Raw genomic sequence first — 15,191 nt, forward strand, 5'->3', positions numbered from 1 at the left:
GCCCAACACTCAATCCTAACCCAGTGCAGAGAGCTGGTCTGAGGGAGGGAACCAGGAAGGCCCCTGACTCCAGGGATCCCAGAGGCCCTTACACCCTTTTAGCACAGGATTTGGCGTCACATGAGCCAAGGCACTCCGCCTTCTTTCCCGAGCTAGTTCAAGTTGAGTTTCCGTCACCTGCAATCTAAGAGTACTGGCCAATCCTTCGGTGCCTTCTCACCTAGTCGACCTTGCTCAGGCTGTCACCTCAGATGCCACCATAAAAGAGGGGCCTAGGACCTCAGCAGCACTGCTGCGGCTTGCATTTCTGAAGACAATAGCTCCATCCACTCCATGGACCTACAGAACTGAACTACACACTCTCCAGAGTTTAACTGGGCTGAGTACAACGGGGGGGCCTATGAGGGCCCCTCGGAACCCACAGGTTAGGGAGGGCACACTGGTCACTCATTTGTTTGGCTGTTAGGTGCTCCTTGAACTGGCAGCAACGCCTCACCGCCTCCACCTCCAAGCACTCCGTTCTTTCTTCACCACAGAAGACCTGGCCAGCAAGCCCCACCTTCTGGGCTACTGCCATCCTGAAAATATGAATAGCTCTTTGGCTCTCCTACAGGAACCAGCCAACAAGGAAAACAATCATGAGTAACTGGAAATGAATAGCATTAGACTTTCAAAAACCTTCAGGAAATAAAGAGCCATCCAAACAGTTGGGCCCTGGAGGGACCCAGTGCTGCGGCTAAGGATGAAGACGGAAACTTCAGGACAGCTGGGGACAGGGAGAGAAGGGCAGACGGCGGGGAAGCTGCCCTGGAGTAGGGGGTTGCAACGCTGGGGTTCAGCTGGGCCAGGAGACCTCGGGGCCCAAGGATAATTCTTGGAGCAGTTAATCCTTGAATATCCCTCTCACCCTAATTTATTCTAAACAAGACACCTGGAAGAGGAGCCCAACGCAGTGGCTCAGTCACCGCGGCATCACTCCCCAGGGGCTATGCCAACCTGGATTTGCCGCACTACTGTCCTGGCAGCGCAAATGGAAAAGCCTTCCAGATCCCTTCCATTAGAAGCTCCATACTGCTCCATGCCTGTGCTCTGTGGGGTGCCTAGAACCGCCTGCCCAGTGAACATGAACTCCTGTTGACTGAATTTGATACCCTGGACCTTCTACCTTTCAATTTTCAACGCTTTGTTGTGTTTAGGGATAAGAAGAAAACAGCATTAACATAAAGGATGGGGAATGCTTCTGTCAACTGCAACAAAGATTTAAAACACACCCACCCTGGGCGCCACACATATCCACAAACTCACATAGCTTGCATCTGATCCTACGAGGGTCTACAGAGTAAAAATATCGTGCCTACGCAAGAGCCTGCAATTTAAGAGGAAAAATAAGAAACCTATACTGTTTTATTTACTCATATACACTGAATACCAACTCTGGGCCAAGTACATAGGGGATGCAGAAATGTGGCCCATACACAATCCTTGCCTACAAGAAAGAAAAAAAGGTCCATGTAGATGAATGCATTTGCATGACAGCAGAGAGAGACAGACTTGTAAACCAAGAACACAAATATCCATTATTCCATGTGTAATCAGTTTGTGATGAAGCTTTTGAGCTACTGTACTTCTCTAAGGAAACACTGAAAGCTAAGGGCCAAATTCCAGATAACTGGGTAGAGATGCAGGGAAGCTTAATCAAGCATGCGTCTATTGAGGGCATTCTAGGTGTCCGGTGGTTACTGGGGTTACGGGACCTACAAAATGACGTATTACTTAGACCAGTGCTGTCTAATACCGTAGTCATTAATCAATCACACGCGGCCACTGAGCATTTAGAACGTGGCTACTGCAAGCTGACACGCACTGTAAGTGGAAAATACACAACGGATTTCAAAGACTTACTATGAAAAAAGAATGTCAACTATATCATGAATAGGTTGACTGAATATATGTTGATAGTATTTTGGATAGCCTAGATAAAATAAATTATTATGATTAATTTCATTTGCTTCACTTTCCTTTTTGTGCCTACCAGAAATTTTTTTTTTAATAAATTTATTTATTTTTGGCGGTGCTGGGTCTTCGTTGCTGCGCGCGGGCTTTTTCTAGTTGTGGCGAGCGGGAGCTACTCTCCGTTGCAGTGCGTGGGCTTCTCATTGCAGTGGCTTCTCTTGTTGCAGAGCACAGGCTCTAGGCGCGAGGCTCCAGAAGTCGTGGCATGCGGGCTCAAAAGTTGTGGCTCAAGGGCTCCAGAGCTCAGGCTCAGTAGTTGTGGCACACGGGCTTAGTTGCTCCACGGCACGTGGGATCTTCCCCGACCAGGACTCAAACCCCTGTCCCCTGCATTGGCAGGCGGATTCTTAACCACTGCACCACCAGGGAAGCCCTAGAAACTTTTAAATGACTTACGGTGGCTTGTATCTGTGGCTTGCTTATATTCTATTAGACAGTGATGATTTAGATCTTCCTTTCAAAAACTGATGACAGTATCCAATTAACAATAACAGCATTTACTTATTACTTACAAGGCAGGCACAAAATTAAGAAACAATGTACGTTATCATGTTTAATATTCACTTACTACCAAATCATAAAACTTAGATCTAGTAAATCCTGCAAGCTGATAATGGTTGAAAGTTAGTTTAAAAGATTCACTCTGCCACATGAAGAAGGAATGATTAATCAACAATTTTATTTCAAAACTGACAGACTTCTATGCAAACTATTACTCTGTTATATATGGTTCAGAAAACATATCTATTTTTCTCTATCAACAGTTGGACAATTTTCCAAAGGATTCAACAGGGAATTTAACTTCTCCTTCATTCTAAGTATCACCATCTTCATCTTAACCACAATGTTACTGCTCCGTGCCTAGATGATGCCTGAAACAAGGCAAGTTGTCTGGTGAGACTGAGGAATTTGTTAATACAGTTGGGAAGGGGACTGGTCACGATTAAAGGAAATGTGTCTTTGTATTGTCCACATTACCCAAGGATATAAAGAAGGACTAAATGGAGGAATGATTACACAGGGAAACATAGTTCTGAACTTCACAGAAGATGTCCAGCAGATGTGTTTCAGTGACATATGGGGGCAACCCGTCTTTATAGCTATAGATTATAATGGCAGGTACAGTCATATTGGCCAATCTATCAGCAGTTCTTCAGAGGTAGGATGATAAGGAACATGATAACGTTAGCAATAGTAATAACAGCCACAATAGCTATCATTTATTTAAATGATTACTTTGCAACATTTTATTGTTTTACTATTTGATTATAAGTGAGTATTATCTCATTTAATGCTCACACCACTTCGAAATTAGATGCTATTGTTTTTATTCTCAGTTTCAAGATTAGGAAATTGCAGCCAGGAAAGTTTACTTAGCCAAAGTGGCACAATTTAAAAATGGAGAAGGCTGGATTCAGATTCAGCTCCCAAGCCCAAAATGCAACGCTGGGCTGCGTATTAGACAACACTAGTAATTAAAAAAAAAAAAGTCTGGCCAACAAACCAACCGTTTTACAACTTCAAAAAGATTTAGTTGCCTTTAAAAGTGGAACAGTCCTCAGATCGGCCGCTGGCACGTACAGAGCTCCCCCTAGGAAGTCTGAATGGACCAATATGAAAAAAGGCATTCCTTCTGGCTGTTTGTCCTCACAACATTCCAGGGAAAGGTGGCATTTTTATTTCTTTGTCCTTTTAACATGCGGAGCATGTGCATAATGAATTTATCTAATGAATTTTTCACCAGTCAGAAAAATCCTTTTCCATATAGCTTTGCTAAAGATACCGAGACAATAACAGAAAATGTAAAGATAATTACAGACAAGTGAAGCGGCTATTTTTATACTCAGCTGAGCTGGCAAACTACAGATTACGGCGGAGGTTTCCATAGTTTAGCAACAATATGGAAGAGCAGAACTTCGAGATATTTAGATGCTTCCCCATCATTAGGACATTTCTGTTCCTTAAGAAATTATTCTAGGGCTTCCCTGGTGGCGCAGTGGTTGAGAGTCCGCCTGCCGATGCAGGGGACACGGGTTCGTGCCCCGGTCCGGGAAGATCCCACATGCCGCGGAGCGTCTCGGCCCGTGAGCCATGGCCGCTGAGCCTGCGCGTCCGGAGCCTGTGCTCCGCAACAGGAAAGGCCACAACAGTGAGAGGCCCGCGTACCGCAAAAAAAAAAAAAAAGAAAGAAAGAAATTATTCTAATGTCCTGTATAACACCTCTCTCCAAGCTATAAAACAATGAAATACTACAATGCTTTAAGACAATGAAAAGCACCAATATCATAATAAAAGTGTATCTTAAAACAATCACCAGTGAGACACTAATGGGGCTGGGGGGGGGGGGGCAGGTGACATTTGTTCTGGAAGCCACACATAGAAGCACCCCGCCGGCAGGCTGCCACCTCAGATATCACCAGGATAGGGTGAGCTACTCTTTCTTTTTCTTTTGCCACCGTGGATATAAACACCCACTTGCAATGTAATGAGAATCAAATGCGCTTTGTTCCAAGCAGTATGCACTTAAAATAATCAGGGGTTGTTTTAAAGGAGAAGAAGAAAGCAAGCTTGTTGCCAAACAAGGCACCAACAGTAGCAGCCGTCAACAGATTGGCCAGGAGACAGGCTGGGACAGGAGTCATTCTGAAGAAATCTTGTTCTAGCTTTGAGACTGCAGAGGAAAAGCGATAGAAAAAGTCAACAAACAGCACACCAACATGGTGTAAAGTTGTATAGCACAGAAAGAATCTAATTACTGAGGAGTTGATCAAGATTGCTGACTGGATGTATACAGAAGGTTAGTGGCAGAAATGAGTCTTTTCTTTAAAAAAAAAACAAAAACCTCCTAGGAAATCCTGGATGGTATACAGATATTGGTTGGTTTCCACGCCTATATTTTCAGGTGTTTCCCAATTTATAAAAAGCTCATAGGAAAGAAATGTGAAACTTTTTTCTCAAAAGAGAAAAATGATACAGCCCCAAAGAAAATTAAGGATTTTTTTTTTTTAAACAAAGATTCAAGAAGGTTCTGAGAGTATTCAAAGCAGCCTGCATCCATGATGAATGTGGATTGGGCCTGAAATAAGATTCAGCTTGAGCGAGAATGGTAGACTACCCCCCACCCAGCCCTGGGCGAGGCCTTCCTGACATGGTTCAGTGCGGGACCTCAGGGCCCTACATATGTTTGTGGCCCTTGAACAACACAGGTCTGAACTGTGCAAGTCCACTTATATGTGAAAGTTTTTCAATAAATGGATTGGAAGAATTGGGGGAGATTTGCGACAGTTTGAAAAAACCCACCAATGAACCGTGCAGCCTAGAAATATAAAAAAATGTTTAAATGGTATGTCATGAATGCATAAAATGTGTAGATACTAGTGCATCCTTACATAGGCATAACGTGAGTGATATTTAATATAAAATAAATGTGTTCGTTTTCTTACTGTTTTGTAACTTTGCTGTCAAAGAATTATATTACCGTAGAGTATGCCTGTGTCTCTCATAACTGGAGAATCTGCATATCAGCCTATCATCACAGGTAAGTGTTTTTTTAAAATATGGAACGATGTTTCCAATACTGTATTATTAACATGACTGTAATACCGTATGTCATAAACTTTTATCAAGATTCATTCATTCGTGTATAGGCGCTACACTACCATGAAGCAATTGTATCGACTACACTAGGCTACCATAAAGCAATCATATTGCTGCTTCTTCCTATAAATATGAATTTTTTCACAGATTTTCTTTTTTGATGTCTAGTGTTAGTAATACGTATAACATCTACAGGGTTTTGTATCATAAGACAATACCGATGTAGATACCGACAGACAATTCATCATATAAACAGACAACGTAAACTTACAGTATCAATACATACAGTACAGTATTGTAAGTGTATTTTCCTTACACTATTTCCTTAACCTTTCTTTTTTCTAGCTTACTTTATTGTAAGACTACAATACCTAATATACACAACAAAATATGTGCTAATCGACTGTTTACCTTATCAGTAAGGCTTCTGGTCAACAGTAGGCTATTAGAAGTTAAGTTCTGGGGGAGTCAGAAGTGATACATGGACTTTCAACTTGGTGGGAGGGGGAATCCCCCTAACCTCCCTCACTGTTCAGGGGTCAACTGTGTTTTCCTTCTGGCTGCCTTTGGCAAGGAAGAAAGAAAAAAAGCAACCCACAAGTCCGTAAGCCTTGTGGCTCACCAGTTCCCACATCCTCTGGGGTAGCTGGGAGGAGGCTACTGTGAACAGGCTGCTTCTCCCACCAGTGAAATGACTATGGGTCAAAGCATCCACTGAAAGTTAGCACTCCGTTTCACTTTTGAAAAGCGGTCAGTTACCAGCAGCTCAACTCTCGTAGGAGGTGATGGTCAAGTTATGGGAGCACTCTCATCAAACGAAGAGGCTCAGCACAGAACTCGTTAACTCACTGACAAAGCTTGACACATAGATTTGTTTATGTGGTTCTTGCCCAGCTGGATGCTAGGGGCCTGGGTTCCAGTTCCTTTTCCAACCTTCATGTCACTGCTCAATGTCATCTGCCCCACCCAGGACTCCCCACTAGTCTCCAACACAGCTTGTCCAAGTCTACACCAGTCTTCTTCACTGATAAACAATTACAATTAGCTCCATGTGGGGCTCCCAAGGTCACTGTCTACACCCGAGAGAAACAGAAATGGACAACATCTACAAGCCTTGTGCCAAGAGCAACCAGAACTAAGGTTCACATCTAGCTTTGCCTCTTACTGACTGTGCCACTTTCCAAGGGGTCATTTCTCTTCCTAGACCTCAGTCTCCTCTGTAAAATGTGTTCCCGCCACCATCCCATTCCAACCACTGGAGCCTTGTGCTCCAGTGGAATGAAAATGTGTTAACCTCTTTAAAACTCGAAGCTCCATGAAGGCAGGCCTTGCTGCTCATCCCTGGATCTTCTATCTACTGCCCAACAACTCCACCAACACGTGCTGCTCAAGGGGGATCGGACACTGCGTAAGACGGCCTGCACCTCCGGAAGCTGCCAGCCTAGGAGCAAAGTGACTGGAGCAAAGATGGCGCTCGATTCAATTAAACCAACTAACTCGTTGAAAGAACCTGCATCGTTCACCCTGTTACACGTAGGCCCGCGTCCCTTTTGGCCCAATTATTGTCTGAAGAGATGGAGAATGTCGCCTAAGATGGAGGGACAGAACAAGTTCCTGAGCGTGGTCGACGATGGCAGTACCTTCTCCCAGCACCTGCTACCTCCCACAGAAGAGCGAGGTCCTCTGGAAGAGCAGGCTTCCAGCTGAGGGCCAGCTCCCCAACTAGGAAACGTGGCCCTGACTTCCTCGAGTCCCTTTGGAGGCAGCCCCGTAGGCTAGGAGGCCGAGATGAGAAGCACAGAACAGAGAGCCAGTCAGGATATTCCCCCCACCCGGCTGAGCAGTCAGAGATCGACCCCCGTGAGCTTAGAAGTGTCGTGGGCTGGACCCAGGGACATCTCAGTTCCCTCCCGCAACAGCAAAGGGAGGAAACTGCTGTCGCCTGGAAAGCAGAGAACGGTACAGGTCCAATGCTAGACCAAGAAATGCTGTCCCTGGGGTGAGGAACTCATGACCCAGCCTTAGAATCCATCACATCTCTGCGAAATAGTCATACGACAGGTTAGCTTTTTATTACTTCTAAATAGCATCTTACTGCATCCAATAGAAATAGTTCCTAAAAATGGTCAGTGGTATGTAGACTGGTTAGTATAGCGACTAGAGACTGGTTTTCCTACTGAAGGTATAAACCCCACAATTATTACTTTTCACTCGTGTATGATAGGTTATCAGGTCTGGGGAACAGTGGCACATGATAGAAAACAGACCCCCTGTCATTGCACTCCTGATCCTTATGCGGTGGCTGTTAAAGGTAAACAGGACAAAGGCAACAAGGTTTTCTAGGTACATTTGATAGATCTTGCGTTAACCTGGGGATTCCAAAGAGGTTCATAACTGGGCTTCACACACAGGGACTTCCATGAACCTCTTGAAACTGACAAGGATTACAAGTGTACAGCATCATTTCATATAAGTGAATTTCCCCCTAGGAAAAGTGGTCCAACACCTGCATCCAATTTGCAGAAGTGTCCATCTTTGACTCAAAAATATTGAAGAATCACTGCTAGATGGCCCGCCTCCGTTTGCAGGATGAACTCCTCTTGGAGGAAAACACTTGACTCTGTGCTGCCCTAGGGCAAAGGAAGCTGCTCAGCCTTTTACTCCCCACCAGTGAGCTCTGCCAGAGCTCTTTTTCCTGGCTGGGTTTCTGTCATTTCAGCCAGCAAAGGGAACTGGACAGATGTAGTGAAAGTGAAAAGAGAGAGATGCTGCTGGGCTGTTAATTCTAGAGTCATTTAGCTCTTTAAAAAGAAAACACTCTGGATTAAGCAAACTGAATTCATCTAGTAAGCAAAGGAAAAAGAAAAAAAGAAAAATACTGATACTGCTCTTACCAACTGCAATACTTAACAGGGATAAGAAAAGTTGAATTGAGGTTTAAAAGTAGTAATTGATTTTGAGGGAAACTGATACAGTAGAGGATGAACTGCTTACGTTTGGTTACTTGATGATAAACTTTGGTTTTCACTAAATGTCAATTTAAGAAAAAAATAAAGGAAAAGAGTATATATTTTCTTCCACTGTAGAATAAACTTCTTGGACTACAACCAACTTTTCTCACAACTGGATTCCGTTCATTTAGAAGCAGAGGTGGATAAGTCATGAACTCCCAAAGGTTGCCCCTTACCCAGGGGTGACCAATGGTTGTGGAATTTATAAGGCAAGACACTATTTCCAGTGAATGCCATTTACTACAGAAAGAACTGGACTAGATCCCAGGTAAGGTTAAATGAGGTGAGACCCATCACACAAAACCAGCTGGTGAAGCAGTTAAGACACAGTAACTGCTCCAAAGGGTGGATAGGGCAGAAAGGGGTTTCTTAACGATAGGCAAGAGAACCAAGGCTTATAGAGGTGATGTGACTTGCCTGAGAAAGAACTACATCTTCTGAACTTCAGCCTTAGCATTTTGCTAACTACCTCTACTCCTCGGCCTTTTGATTACTGTTTAAATTCTCCTCTAGACTCTGAAAGCTCAATATCTGATGGCCACCCTGAAGGACTATATGGCCCTGGGGTGGGGGGGTGGGGGGGTGGGGGAGGTGGGGGGGTGTGTGTGTAGTTCAATGTTAACCACCTACTATGTGACAGATACTCTACTGGACACAATATAAGAATGAAGAATGAGGCATACTTCAAAGAGAAAAATGTTTTGTTTTAAAACACATGGCTAAGTCTGTACAGTTACAGTTACTTATTAAAATATTGACTAAATTGACTAATAACCAGTGAGTCTGATATCAAAGGCTAGAGCAGTCTGTTCACTGTAGATGGCTAGAGTTGGGAAACTGAGGTTTGATTAACAACATTTCTCTTTCATTAAACCAACACTTTTCAGCTCGTGGGTAGCAATAAAACAAAAAGAAATAACCTCTAAATCATGCAGCATCTTAATGATTTTTTTAAAAAGATACCATCAGTATCATATACCTATATAAATAAATAATGCGGAAAAAAATCTAGAATCCTTTTCCCTATCACCTATTTAAAACATACCCAAGAGGCCTTTGATATATTTAGCTTTGCTTTGTCAACTCCTATATTCATCATTTCTCCTACGTAGAGGAAATCCAGTTGGCTTTTAGCAAAATAATGCACGGCACTAACAGTGAATGTTTTCAGTACCACGAGTTACGGATTTTATGATGTGACAGTTTTTTAAGTATTTCTGGGTACACTACTATATATACTGGTTTCTCCTGGATCTTCAGATTAAGGTCACCATTCCCCCCAACCACAGAAAAAAGAAAACACCACCTCAGGATGAACGCACAAAATCAGAGCAATGATGAGTAAACCCTCTGCAACAATTCTGAGAAATGCACTTTCTATTCTTAGAAATTCAGTGTGGTGGGTGTTACTCGACACCGTTTCTAGTCTGTTTGGATCCTGTATGGAATGGAGGGGGAACATCACTTGGTTATACATCTTCCACATTTAAAATGTGGGAAAGCTCAGGTACCAAGAAAAGGAAAGATGGGTGTGCTTCTGAGCATCGTGTTACTTATGTTTTCTTTTGAATTCAGGTTTAGGTAAATGCTGCAGAAAAATATGAAGGCACAAGTGCTTTGTGGGATAGATCACACAGACTTAAATGAAGTGCTTTGTGTATAAGAACCTGTGTTTTTATCCTGATGCAACCTGTAAATATGACATCTGGGGCACTCAAATACAGCTGGGAGAACAGCCAGCACCACTTAGGATATCCGATATGTGCTAAGAGAAATTCTAAGTAGAAAAATCACAACAAAAAAGCATGAAATTCTTTCATTCAACAAACATGTGAGTACTTACGGTACGTCAACAACGTTCTAGACACTAGGGATTCAACAGTAAACAAAGAGACAAAACCCCTGTCTTCCTGGAGCACATATTCTAGTAAGGACAGACATACTACTGATATGAACCAAACTAATACAAACTTCTGGCAAGTTTGAAGGCAATTAAGTGCCGTGGAAGAAAATAAAGGAGAAAAGGGAACTCTCCGTGTCCAGTGGTTAGGGACTGGTGCTTTCACTGTTGGGGGCCCGGGTTCGACCCCTGGTCAAAAATAAATAAGTAAATGGATGAATAAATAAACAAACAAATAAAGGAGAAAAGAGCAGCAGGACATGCTGGAAGGGGGCGGCCAGGGAAGATGGGCTGAGAAGGTGATGTCTAAGTGAAGAGCTAAGGGGTTGAGGGCCACAGCCCTGGAGACATCTAGGGGAAGAGCAGTCCAGAGAGTGGGAACAGTAAACGCGATGGCTCTGAGACAGGAGTGTGCCTGGTAATTTGAAGGAATAATGAGGAAACCAATGGGTTTAAATGCCTTGAACTGCTTCCAGATTAAGAGGTTACCATTCAGGGCAAAATGTCATGAACACAGCCGTATTTTCATACACACTTAGAGCAGGAATGTGCCTTTGTAAATGCATACTCAAGCCCCTTAATCTTTCCAAGTCTGAAGAAATGAGGACGAGAAGGTAGAGTGAGTAACCCAGGGTTACACCACCAGTGACCGGCCAAGAAAAGGCTTCAGCACACGTATCCCAAACTCAGCACCACACTTCTGTCTGATGCTCCAACTTTAGAATTAAGAGGCACTCTTATTTTTTTTAATTGAAAAAACTAAAGAATCCAGCCAACTAACACTCTTAGAGCTAAAAATTGATCAATTTCACTTTTCATTCAGCAAATAACCAGGAGAGACCCTACATACACCCTACATATTGCTGAGGAAGAAATAATAAATGCATCATTACCTAGATCTCACCACCCAGCAATCAAATGTACAGGTGTGTAACAAAGAAACTACTCAAGGGAACATGCCTCAGATGTTGACTGCAGCACTGTTACAGTAAAAAAGTGGGAAAGATCAACTGTCCTCTGAAGAAAAAGTATAACAGTGAAAAAGTGGAAACTCAAATTTTCTCTTGGTGAGGAAAAGCGTATGCTATAATTTATTCCTACACTAGAGTTCTCTGTAGCAGCTAAAGTAAATAAGATCTACATGTACCTCAAACACATAATGACAAATTTAAAAATGCAAGCCGTGTGTATATAGAATTATGCCATTTAAATAAAATGTTAAACACACAAGCTCGCAGATACAGTTTGCGGATATGTAATACCGAAGTACCAAACACCTTTGGGCACTGTGTACACTGACTTCACGTTAGTGGTTACCTGAGGATGGAGGCAGAGGAGGAAGGATGGATAAAATATTTCAGTTACAGTTTATTTTTAAGGGGCAGGTGTGTGTGTGGGGGTATGAAGCAAATATGGAAAGATTAGCAACTCAAACATAAGTCGTGGAAAAATGGAAGCCTTACTATGTTCTCTTTAGGTACGTTTGAGATTTTTCATACTTTTATTTGGAAAAAGAGGAAGGCTAGAAGGAAGGAACAGAGAGACAGACAAAGCTCCTTCATCACATTCCAGTGACTCCGAGGCCGAGTTCCCCGAACTTGCAAAGCTCAGGTTCTTCACCTTTAAAAGGTGAGTGATACTAGGTGTGCCGGCCTCAAAGATGCTATAGAAGTGGCAGTCTGGAGACAGAACTTCATTGTCAGATACACTACTAGCAGACGGGGCACTACATCACGTCCCCATTGAATCTCCAAGGCCCAGCATCCATTACTTTATCTCAATTTCACAGATAATAGTAATAAGATTTTTCAACAGGGTTATAACCCTCCCTCCCTCCCCCCGCAAAAAGCCATAAAAACACATCTAAGGAGTGTAAATGATACAATACATTCATTACTGAAGCATTTCCATGAATGGAGACAGCCCAGAATGGGAGCACCTCTCCCAATCCAAGTTCTGCAAGCACTGGTTAAAAATTACAAGAACTGGATACATTTCCTCACATAAAATCTATTCTCTTACAAGCGGAAGGGAAAAAATATGACACTGGTTAAGTAAGCATCATTAAGAAAGGATGATCTGATTCCATCCATCAGTAATAAAATTCCCAGCCACACCTGTAAACAACGACTCTGTAGGCTGGGGACAGAGCAATCAAAATCCAGCCTCCCTGTGATACACTCTCTCTTTTCCAACTTTGTTCAGACCTCAAGGAGGTGAGACTCTCCTCGCTAAGATGAGCTTCTTTTAAGTCTCACTGATCAGTAAAACAATTCCTCCCTCTGCCAGGCCCTGACGGTCTTGAGATGACATTCTCCAGAGAACTGGCAGGGCGCTCGGTAGTCTCCTCTCGCGGAAGGAAAAGAGAAACCCATCTAAGTCACCTGTGAGCCTGTGGCCAAGGGAAGCCGCTGGTTCAGGTGAGCGGCCTTGAGTCCGCAGATTTGCCCCAATCACTGGAAACAAAGTTGCGCTGAGCTGGGCTCCTTGGAGAAGCCCAAGCCTGGCTACAGAGCCCAGGCGCTGGGAGATCACTTGCAGCGCCTCCACTTTCCCCTGGGCTCCGTCTGCCGCGTCTGCTGTCTCTCCCGGCTCTGAGGCCCACCCCCCTCCACAAAAGCGGGGGACGAGGTCCAAACTCAAAGGAGAGCGAGAGCCCGGGGTTAGCAGATGTACTCTGCAAACTGCAGAAACTAAACCGCAGGCACAAAAACCTGCCCGAGCCAGCAGCGAAGGGAGGGGGGGTGGTTAGGGAGGGTACCCACCCTCCCGGGCAGAGGTTGGGATAGATGGCGGGCGGGCGCCCCTCTCGCGCGCGGCTCCACATCCTGCCTCCTCCCAAAGCCCCAGCTGCCCGAAGGCTGCCCGAACTCCAGCATCTCTCCTCCCGGCCCTCCTCGGAGCTGTGGTGGGGAAACGGACAGGAAGGACGGGGAGCGGGGTCAGTCGCAGGCCCGGAGTGGCCCTGCCAGCACCCTTGGGCCAGCGGAGGGCTCCCGGAGTCAAAAAAAGAACAATAGCGGACCCTCGGTCGCCGAGCCCCCCGAGTCTCCCGCTCGCGCCTTCCTCCCCAGCTCCTCCAAGCTCAGCGCGGAGGCGGGTCGAGCCCTGAAGCGGGGACTGGGGGGAGCCAGACGCAGGCGGGCCAGGCAGGTGGGACAGGGAGCCGACTCGGGGCACCCAGAACGCCCTGCCGGGGACTGGTCATTCATTCCCACCCGCGCTCCCTCCGCACCCACCCCTGCCCCAGCCGGCCTGCGAGTCGCGGGGGCCGGTAGGAGAAAACCCCGCTCCTAACTTGGCTCGTCCTCCCTTTCTGCTCTGACGCCCACCATCCTCCTCTTCCTGTGTTTCCCAGTCTGCCCTCTGCAGACAGCGGGCGGCCGGCGGGGACAAGGGACTGGTGGCGGGACCCTCGCTGCCAGCCCGCCGAGCCACTCCGCCGGCGCGTCGTCCGCGCCTATCTGGCCGCCTCCCTCGTCCGAACCCCAGACACAAAGGCGGGGACCGGAGCCCGCGAGCCCGCTCCGGGGAGCCTCCCGACTCTCGGCGCCGCGCACTCACCCCATCTAGGCGGCGGCGGCGGCGGCTCCCGGGCCCCGCTGGCTGCGCCACCCCGCCCGCCGCTTCCCCAGGAAAAACGCGGACGCCGGGCTCGCTTCCTGCTCAGCTTCCTGCGCCTCGGTCCCTCCTCCTCCCCCGCTGCGGGGGTCAGTGGGCGCCGCGCCTCCCGGGCTGGGCCGGCGGGGCGGGGCGGGGGCAGCACCACCACGTGGCCGCCCGGCGCCGGCCCCCGCCGACCCGGATCCCGCGGGAGCGGGAAGGGAGGTGCTAACCATTCCCCTCCCCTTCCACCCCGCGCGGCCCCAAATTCCGCGAGTCAGGTGATCCGGACCTGCGGGAGGTACTCCCGGCCCGCGCGCCCTGGGCGTCCGCGGCTTGCTTTTAGTTTTCCACGGATCGTGGGATTCTCCCCCGTGGATCTTTCATCATCATCACCTGAAGTTAATGGAAACCACCGGTGCTCTGACCCCAGGGTTTAGGACGGATGAGATCCTGAATAGTAATGCATTTCTGGTTAACGTCCAAAGTCGTTTGCGGTCGTGGGGTGTTTTAAAGTCGCTGATCCAAGCGCTTTCTAACCAGAATCAAATCGGTCATATTTTCCAAAATTACTGAACAGAAAGTAAACTGGAACATGCTCGTAGTCTCTGGACTGAACCAGTTGGTTGGAATATGTTCGGTAACGCTCATCAGGTGGCAGGAGAAAACTACCAGCGTTAAGTATTGCTCGGAGAGTTAGGAAGGAGAAACCTACCGTCTGAACTGAGAGGCACCATGGGGAACGCCCTCCCCGCAGGGTCTGGGATGCAAAGGAGGCGCCGACAGCTCCTCTCTCTTCCCCAGCCCGCTGAGCCCGGCGTTTGAATCGTGATGGGCTCCTCCTGTAGTTCCAAGGATTTCAAAGCTCTCCACCTCCCGTTAAATTTGGGACGGCTTTGCCACTCATTTTGATCATGTTAACCAGCTGTGGCTTAAAAAGTCTTCTGATGAACCTAAGGGCAGGACAGGAATAAAGACGCAGACTTAGAGAAGGGACTTGAGGACATGGGGAGGAGGAAGGGTAAACTGGGACGAAGTGAGAGAGTGACATGGACATATATACACTG

At 46.2% G+C, this 15,191-nt stretch overlaps 1 protein-coding gene across 2 annotated transcripts in view; it reads right to left on the reverse strand.

Moving 5' to 3' along the window:
* The window catches only part of RAI14 (retinoic acid induced 14), a 147,595-nt gene extending 132,740 nt beyond the window's left edge, over positions 1-14,855 (reverse strand). Inside the window, exon 1 of one of the 2 annotated variants that reach the window (XM_060009615.1) lies at positions 14,840-14,855. The gene's annotated coding sequence lies outside the window, so the exon portion shown is untranslated. Of the gene's footprint in view, positions 1-14,085; positions 14,200-14,839 lie in introns of those variants that run through there. The other variant, XM_060009613.1, reaches the window with a different exon arrangement.
* Positions 14,856-15,191: the final 336 nt, after the last annotated feature.

Source organism: Delphinus delphis, chromosome 3 (assembly GCF_949987515.2).
Source record: "Delphinus delphis chromosome 3, mDelDel1.2, whole genome shotgun sequence".
NCBI lineage: Eukaryota > Metazoa > Chordata > Mammalia > Artiodactyla > Delphinidae > Delphinus > Delphinus delphis.